A 10,319-nucleotide genomic window follows, 5' to 3' on the forward strand; every position below is an offset into this window, starting at 1 on the left:
TTAAAAATACGACATGAACTGAATTAACCAGTGCGCACGACTAGCAAAAAAATAAACTTCTTTTGACAACAAGTTTCTAATTAAATCATGGCTACGCCTGGGCAGCGCTATTATGAGAGTGAAAGTGGACGTGCTGCTACTCCCCTCATTCCCAACATGTATCAAGTACCTGCATTGAGTAATGCAAGAGTGAGATGACACATCTCAGCAAGTAAAATAATATCAAACTGTTTAACCACATAAGAATATTGTTTTACCACCACTTGATTTCACAACCTTCTTATTACAAAGATGCAGCACGTATACAACGTACAACACTCCTAGCTACCACACCTCGCAGGTAGAAACCACAATAGTAACATAGTAATGTCACTCTTCATATATATACCTCATGAGTGCAAATGTCTGCGAATGCAAGGATGACTTCTGCCTTCATACCTCTAAGGATATGAAGCCGCATCGTACCCCTCCTCGGGCAACGTACGATGCTAAAAATGTACCGGTACAGTCGGACCATAAGATCACGACATAACTTCAGAATGCAAGATGGATGATGCAATGTGCATGACATGCCTACAACACTTCATATAACGTGATTCAAAAAAAATACTTCAACTCCATCCATGATGGGAATCAACCACATATATCATTACCAAATCATGATCATCCACGATATTAGACAATTGAGAATTAATACTTTCGAACAAATAAACTTCATCATAGAATTCAATGATTAACATATTTAAAACTTATGCATACTCAATGACAGGGAATAGGATGCAAACCAAACGGTAGCAACCACCACTGTATTTACTTGCCTTTACCGGAAGTTTGGGCAAATCCCTAAGTACGATCCGGAAGTCCACCACCTGTTTTTGACACACAACTTAGTGCACCAATTTCACATAACCAGGCTCATAAACGACGCCGCACCTACGCACAAACTCAAACCCCGCCGCGGGTTACATCTCTCCCCACACCCACCAAACTGCAGCGGCGCTGCTTAATAATTTCATAACTTCAAAATTATGACAGCATTGGTAACAAACAAAAACTCCAGAGGCATCTACATAAAATTCCCCACAAGTTTTGTATACAATTTATAATTAAATTCCAACATCTAATTAGCCCAAAACAGTTCACAAGATGAACCCTGTAATCTGTTTTTTTCTCTCTTGGACAGCGACATACCCGGATTCAAACAGCGATATCTTTTAAAATATAATTCCAATTCAAGCGCATAAGTACTCATTGGAAAGATAAGACAAAGCCATACATGATTATCATACTGGTTAGCACTAATTAACCACGAAAAATTCCCAGAAATTGCTAATACTACTGTTGTTCACCCACCTGAAAAATCTGTTTTTTTTTACAGCAACATACCCGGATTCAAACAGCGATATCTTTTAAAATATAATTCCAAATCAAACACATAAGTACTCATTGGAAAGATAAGACAAAGCCCTACATGATTATAATACTGGTTAATACTAATTACCCACGAAAAATTCCCAGAAACTGCTAATACTACTGCTGTTCATCCACCTGAAAAATCTGTTTTTTTGGACAGCAACATACCCGGATTCAAACAACGATATCTCCTAAATTATAACTCCGAATCGAGCGCATAAGTACTCGTTAGAAAGGTATGACAAAGCTCTACATGATTATCCCACTGATTCCCACTAATTACCCCATGAAAATTCCCAGAAATCCCTAGAACTACTGCTGTTCACCCACTCACAAAATTCCTGGACAGCACCTCTACCGATTCGCAAAGATAAACACATAATCCAATTGATTGCAGCACAAAAACAACAAAAGTTAATCACAAATTCACCTTAGGTTCTTCCCTTCCTCCTTCCTTCTTCCTCCCTCCAAACTCCAATTGAGATCGCAGCCACACGACGGAGAACCACACGGGAGGGCTGCACCTTGGAGGAGGGGGAGAAATGGGGGGGGGGGGCGGCTAGGGTTTTGGGTGGTGAGGGCTGCAAAGATTTGAGGAGGAAGAAGATGGGAGAGGGGGGGGCGTCCAAGAGAAAGGGGAGGGGAAGGGGGCGGCTGCAACAACCCAAGGGGGAAAAAAGGGGGGGCGGCTAGGGTTAGGGGAGGGTTAGTGGGCCGGATTGCGATTCGCGGCCCAACTCGCTTGCACGACAGCTCCCGACCAATCACTCTACTGCTATACTAGTGAATGTTTTCCATAAATTCTAAATCCCCAAAGCGCGACACCCGAATAAGAGAAAAAACAAACAAAAAGAATAACCTTCAACTTCTCTTCTTTGCAAACCGGGTATCACACACAAACACCCCGGAATGCTACTGAACTACACTTCTGACATCTATATAAAATTTTGGCAGCATCTCCTTTGCAAAATTGCATAAATGGGGGGGGACAACAGTGTATAAACATATATCATGACAAAAACATACCAAGTATTATTAATCGGCTAGCAAAGGGAAGTTAAAAATACGACATGAACTGAATTAACCAGTGCGCACGACTAGCAAAAAAATAAACTTCTTTTGACAACAAGTTTCTAATTAAATCATGGCTACGCCTGGGCAGCGCTATTATGAGAGTGAAAGTGGACGTGCTGCTACTCCCCTCATTCCCAACATGTATCAAGTACCTGCATTGAGTAATGCAAGAGTGAGATGACACATCTCAGCAAGTAAAATAATATCAAACTGTTTAACCACATAAGAATATTGTTTTACCACCACTTGATTTCACAACCTTCTTATTACAAAGATGCAGCACGTATACAACGTACAACACTCCTAGCTACCACACCTCGCAGGTAGAAACCACAATAGTAACATAGTAATGTCACTCTTCATATATATACCTCATGAGTGCAAATGTCTGCGAATGCAAGGATGACTTCTGCCTTCATACCTCTAAGGATATGAAGCCGCATCGTACCCCTCCTCGGGCAACGTACGATGCTAAAAATGTACCGGTACAGTCGGACCATAAGATCACGACATAACTTCAGAATGCAAGATGGATGATGCAATGTGCATGACATGCCTACAACACTTCATATAACGTGATTCAAAAAAAATACTTCAACTCCATCCATGATGGGAATCAACCACATATATCATTACCAAATCATGATCATCCACGATATTAGACAATTGAGAATTAATACTTTCGAACAAATAAACTTCATCATAGAATTCAATGATTAACATATTTAAAACTTATGCATACTCAATGACAGGGAATAGGATGCAAACCAAACGGTAGCAACCACCACTGTATTTACTTGCCTTTACCGGAAGTTTGGGCAAATCCCTAAGTACGATCCGGAAGTCCACCACCTGTTTTTGACACACAACTTAGTGCACCAATTTCACATAACCAGGCTCATAAACGACGCCGCACCTACGCACAAACTCAAACCCCGCCGCGGGTTACATCTCTCCCCACACCCACCAAACTGCAGCGGCGCTGCTTAATAATTTCATAACTTCAAAATTATGACAGCATTGGTAACAAACAAAAACTCCAGAGGCATCTACATAAAATTCCCCACAAGTTTTGTATACAATTTATAATTAAATTCCAACATCTAATTAGCCCAAAACAGTTCACAAGATGAACCCTGTAATCTGTTTTTTTCTCTCTTGGACAGCGACATACCCGGATTCAAACAGCGATATCTTTTAAAATATAATTCCAATTCAAGCGCATAAGTACTCATTGGAAAGATAAGACAAAGCCATACATGATTATCATACTGGTTAGCACTAATTAACCACGAAAAATTCCCAGAAATTGCTAATACTACTGCTGTTCACCCACCTGAAAAATCTGTTTTTTTTACAGCAACATACCCGGATTCAAACAGCGATATCTTTTAAAATATAATTCCAAATCAAACACATAAGTACTCATTGGAAAGATAAGACAAAGCCCTACATGATTATAATACTGGTTAATACTAATTACCCACGAAAAATTCCCAGAAACTGCTAATACTACTGCTGTTCATCCACCTGAAAAATCTGTTTTTTTGGACAGCAACATACCCGGATTCAAACAACGATATCTCCTAAATTATAACTCCGAATCGAGCGCATAAGTACTCGTTAGAAAGGTATGACAAAGCTCTACATGATTATCCCACTGATTCCCACTAATTACCCCACGAAAATTCCCAGAAATCCCTAGAACTACTGCTGTTCACCCACTCACAAAATTCCTGGACAGCACCTCTACCGATTCGCAAAGATAAACACATAATCCAATTGATTGCAGCACAAAAACAACAAAAGTTAATCACAAATTCACCTTAGGTTCTTCCCTTCCTCCTTCCTTCTTCCTCCCTCCAAACTCCAATTGAGATCGCAGCCACACGACGGAGAACCACACGGGAGGGCTGCACCTTGGAGGAGGGGGAGAAATGGGGGGGGGGGCGGCTAGGGTTTTGGGTGGTGAGGGCTGCAAAGATTTGAGGAGGAAGAAGATGGGAGAGGGGGGGGGCGTCCAAGAGAAAGGGGAGGGGAAGGGGGCGGCTGCAACAACCCAAGGGGGAAAAAAGGGGGGGCGGCTAGGGTTAGGGGAGGGTTAGTGGGCCGGATTGCGATTCGCGGCCCAACTCGCTTGCACGACAGCTCCCGACCAATCACTCTACTGCTATACTGGTGAATGTTTTCCATAAATTCTAAATCCCCAAAGCGCGACACCCGAATAAGAGAAAAAACAAACAAAAAGAATAACCTTCAACTTCTCTTCTTTGCAAACCGGGTATCACATTGCACTTGGCTCTAGACCTTGACTTCTCACAGCCAGACGAAGATCCCCATTCTAATAACTGCTTCGGGAGTGATCTGGTGAAGGAAAATCTAGTATGTCTTTAAAACTTCAACCACAAATCTGCTCAACAGGAACCGAAGTCCAGCTTTGAAGAAGCTTCAGAAGATCACAACTTCGTTTTCTTCGAGAGCAGGAATGGCCCTATCTACGTCAACCCTCACAATAGACATATCTCGAAAATACCTTCCTCTCATATTATCAAGATGACTCTGTTTGATAGTTGATTTCCCAAAGACTGCATGACTTGGTCGCTATGGCCGATCTTCAGAGTCTTCGCCTCCACTCTCCACATCATAGCTGTCGCTATCAACAGTATCTTCAGACAAGTCTTCCAGTATCTCTTTAGTAATCTTCTCTGTATTTGTTTTTGCTATTGACTTAACAAATCCAGCAGTCTTCTCCTCAAGGAGCTTCTCCTCTTCGGTTAGCTTCGACTCAGCAACTGTCTTCTTGTCTTGAGACATTTTCTCTTCGGAAATGACGAAAACGTGTCCTTCAAACCGAAGCTCAAAAGCTTGAGAGCTATCAAGCGCTAGTAAGCACAAGTTATAAAATTGAGAAAATAAGGCAAATGACACAAGCAGTGTATCAAGTGCAGTCGGTGTGAGTTCTTATTTATACGCCCAATGCGCTCCAAGTTGCAGGGCCCCGTCTGTCATTGATTGTTGCTATTCTAGCAAAAGGAAGGTGTTTTTTCGGACCTTCGGCTTAGGGCCTTCGTCCATGTCGTAATCTGAATTCGTCATTCTAACAAATTAATATTGCGAGGGGCTACTGTTGGGGGCCTTCGTCTTCCGAAGGTCCTCAAAAACATGATTTAACAATATTTCCCGAGTGTAATATATGAACAGGTGCCTTCGGACTCGGATCAGAACCACGCAGTGTGAAAAGCACGAACAATACGAAGGTTGACGCAGCGCCGAAGCTACGCGCAAGGGAGCTTCGGCATAACGGCAAAAAGGGAACCAACTTAAAAGGGAAAAGACTATTTAGACCTCGGTGGACTACCTCAAAGTCATTAGCAAATGTGAAGGGCATGGATGTAATTTTACACGGGCTGTGTCCCGTGCCTATAAATAGATTAACAGTACCCCCGTACTGTTCACGCTGACTTGTACTCATTTTTGCGTCACGCTTGTACTTTCATTTTCTGTCAAGCCGAAGGTACAAATGTAATTTAGTATTGTTATTATTCATTTATGATTATATAATAAGAAACGTGTATGATGATATTATATGTTTGTTCACATTATCCCTTATGTTTTACATGCCTCATTCGCCTTTGATATGTTTATACATATATGCTGAGATGACGAAGGTATGTCCTTCATGACCTTCGTCCGAAGATCATTATATCTTTAGGGAAATAATGTTCCGAAGGACGAAGGGCATTAACAAATAACCTGTTTTTGTGTTGCCTTATTCTCAATTTATAGCATTTAAGAACGAGTCCCCAATAATTAAGCATATATATATATATATATATATATATATATATATATATATATATATATATATATATATATATATATATATATATATATATATATATATATATATATATATATATATATATATATATATATATATATATATATATATAGCAAGATCATGCACCCCAAAGGCCCAAAGCATCCGTTGTAAACAGATGCTAATAAGGGCCCTAACCCTAATCATGCACACACACACCCAACGATACCTTATATGGCCTAGTTCGTTGTACTGGATTCTCCATGCAATTTTCTATTCTCTGTTCTCTTCGTGGGAACAAAAGCTATGGCTAGCTTTTAGGGGCGCAAGGCAGGAGGATCAAAAGGTGGTGAGAAAAAGGCGCGTCTTTTCTCCTTCTCAAGGCACAGCACACGCCACACTATCATGTATGCTACCATCCTTTTCTCGATCTGCCCCCTCCATCTTCCACCATCAGCCATCAACTTTATTTTTAGCCTTTCCTTTTTCTGGTGGTGGATGGCAATGGCGATGGATGCCGACGGCCGGCACTGAGCGCGCCGGGATTCCCTTGTAGCGAATGGTTTTGCACGTCTGCGTCACGCGGTCCATACGGACGTGGAAAAAACACAAGAGGTAGCACTGTCGATGCGTCGCTATCCTTGGGTTGCAACTAGGGTAGCTAGCTAGCCCTAGTATGGGAATTAGCAAACTTACATTTTTGCGTGGTCCATGGTTGATGTGCTGCTCAGCTCTTGACTGCGCTATATATATATATATATATATATATATATATATATATATATATATATATATATATATATATATATATATATATATATATATATATATATATATATATATATATATATATATATATATATATATATATATATATATATATAATCTTAATAAGGTAGCGTGTGCACTTGGAACTGTTTAAATGATTGTTTTATGTGGGTCATAAATGGTAATTGTGACCTTTGGACCGTGCAAGAAGGTAGATTCTCACTGTATCATATCCCTTATCCCATCGAAAAAATCCCTTATCGTATACTAGTATGTCTTCAAGATGGAAAATCCAAAAAAAATTTGATCACACAAGACTTTCAAAATAAAAAAAAATAAAGGTAAGAAAGGAACGGGAAGAGATCTCAGTGCGCCTAAACATATTTATGGGTACGGCTTGAATTAAATATTATTTGGTTGCACCTTAATCTATCCTAATCCATATGTATTTGGGTAGAGAAACTAGTAATATTTTTTTACCCAAATACAACCTTCTTTTGGTTTTGTGGGGATGAGAAGGGATTGAGGAAGAGATTTCAACCCCCCAACAAATTAAAATCATTTTTAATCCCTTTCAATTTTCTTTGACAACTTGTTTGACTATATCCCTTTTGGATGTAGATATTAGTATATAGAATTGGGAATTGAAATCAGTTTTCTGAATTTTGTTGTTTGGTTGCACATGAAATTGAAATTTGGAATCAGAGAGCCAATTCCGTGGTATTGTACTATAACTAGAAACTTTCCCACCCAATTCAGAGTATCACACCTCTATATTTCGTGGAATTAAACCACCCAATTCCAAACTCCAATACAGTGACATCCAAACAATAGAATTGGAACTGCGTCTCATTTCAATATCACGACTGATTTGGTATTGAAACCAATTCAATTCCATACCCTCCAATATTGACATCCAAACGAAGCATTAGACAATTCACTTTGATATATCTGGATTACTAAACACGAGTGCAGCGAAACAAAACCTAGAGAGAGTAACTGAGAATAAAAGCATATTCTCTAATACCTCGTTTGGATTTGGATATTGGAGCACGAAATTGGGAATTGGATTTAGTTTTACTGAATTATGTTGTTTGGTTGCATATGAAATCACTACACGACGGTTGATCTTTAGCGACCCTTATTAGGTACCAAATGTTGGTTGCTAAAGGTTAGGGACCGACGGTCAGTCGCTAAATCCTTTTGTAGCAACGGTCGGTTGGTCGCTAAAAGTCTAGAAATTTAACAACTTATGGTTGGTCGCTATAGATGTCGTCGGGGACTAGCGGTGGGTCGCTATAGAGCAAGGATCACTATCAAATCTTATAGTCTGAACGTACATATAGATGTTAGTGACTAAAAACTAATTAAAACAAGTAAACATTGATCGCTAAATTGCGTGGTGAATCATGGTAACAATGATGATGAGTTTAGCAAGCATCCTACAGAAGATGATGCAATATCTGAGTTGTTGTAACACTATAAAAGCCATCAACTAAAAATAATGAATTTAGTTATTACGATAAATAGGGTAATAAATTTTATTCAAATGTTTATTATTTATTTGCATTCGTAATAATTTATTCAAATGTTTATTATTTATTTGGTAATTTTTTTATGAATTTTTGAGTAATTTAAAAATCCATTTCGAAATAAAAAAATAAGAAAATCCTCCCTAACCCTAAGGCCCACTATGGGCCCATCTACCTAAACCTAGCAGTCGCGCGCAGGCTTCTCTCCCAGCAGCCGCCGCCTCTATCTCTCCATTCCCTCTTCTCTCTCCCCTCACCTCTCTCCTCCCTTCCCTCGCCTCGCTCCTCTCTGTCGCGCGGAGTCCAGCGCCGGCGCGATAGACGAGCCGCTGTTGCCGGAGTCCTCGGCGGGTGGGCGGCACGGCGGCGGGGCGTCGGTCTCGGACGCCGTGTTCAACGTGTGCTCGGGGTGTCGGGGTGGTCCCTACAGCGATGCGGGTGCTCGGGGTGGTCCCTACGGCGCTCCTCATCGCCGCCGTCGCCGCGCTCGCCGATGTCGGCGCTGGCATCATGTCGATCCTGGCAGCGAGCATCGTCGATGCTAGCATCATGTCGATCCCGGCAGCGATGCGGGTGCTCGGGGTGGTCCCTGCGGCGCTCCTCATCGCCGCCGTCGCCGCGCTCGCCGACGTCTCCGTGGAGTTCATGCTGCGGTACACGGGGTGGGCGGCCGGTGGCGGCAAGGAGGCGGCCACGTCGTACGCGGGGACCATGGGCAACGCCTTCGGCCGCGCCGACGCCGCATTGCTCAACGTCTTCGTCGTCCTCACCACCACGGGCACGCTCGTCGTCTACCTCATCATCATCGGTGAGCTAGCGACTTCGTCGATCGAGAACGAATTCAGGTCGAATCGAGATTGTGATAACGTGTGCACGTGGTGCGCGCGCGTGCCACAGGGGACGTGATGTCTAGGAGCGTCAGTGGAGGCGATGAGCAGCCGGGGTGCTGCAGGAGCTGTTTGGTGCGCGGTGGTGGACGGGGAGGGAGTTTGTGCTGCTCGTCACCGCCGTCTTCGTTCTGCTGCCGCTCGTGCTCCGCCGCCATGTCGGTAAGTTGTTCACATCTCGTCTACTAGAGAAACATTCGTGGTATAGTTTTGAAGAGAGAAGTGAGTCATAAAATTAGAGATATCTGCATTCATTTGTAGCACTTTTTGTGTACCTATGTGGTAAACGCCATTTGGTATCTGACTTGCAGTCATTTTTTGTGATTGTGTGTCTCGAAACATGGCAGAAATCAAAGGTTAACGGTTCTTGCGACACTGGTTGCTCACTTATGAGCTTCGAGTTACTATATGCCCGTGTACATATTTCTCATTGTGCTAATGCATCTTGACTAAAAAGTGATGTGTGTGTTTTCCTAGTTATCTGTTTTGCAAAATCAGTTTGATTAACTTGATCGCCCATTATGCCAATATTATCTTGTCTGTAAGCTGCTGTGTTATTTATTTCTTTGTTAGATTGGTGTAATTTGTTTTGCGAATCCAGTTGGATTCTTAGATTTCAGATTGATCACACTTGTGTCAATGAAAGGGTGATTTTGTAACACTTCAAACTGTATGATTTCAGTTGGATTCTTAGATTTCAGATTGATCACACTTGTGTCAATGAAAGGGTGATTTTGTAACACTTCAAACTGTATGATTTGGAATGCATTGCTGACATGATTGCTTTCATATGCAGATGCCAAGCGTCTCATTGGCAGGAGGTTT

General features: G+C 41.6%; 1 non-coding gene across 1 annotated transcript; it reads left to right on the top strand.

The window, feature by feature from the left end:
- Nucleotides 1-9,778: 9,778 nt before the first annotated feature.
- LOC111590744 (small nucleolar RNA F1/F2/snoR5a) lies at nt 9,779-9,918 on the top strand. Its single transcript, XR_004855784.1, has one exon. It is a non-coding gene; the product is annotated as a small nucleolar RNA F1/F2/snoR5a (small nucleolar RNA).
- Nucleotides 9,919-10,319: the final 401 nt, after the last annotated feature.

This window comes from Zea mays, chromosome 1 (genome assembly GCF_902167145.1).
Source record: "Zea mays cultivar B73 chromosome 1, Zm-B73-REFERENCE-NAM-5.0, whole genome shotgun sequence".
Lineage (NCBI taxonomy): Eukaryota > Viridiplantae > Streptophyta > Magnoliopsida > Poales > Poaceae > Zea > Zea mays.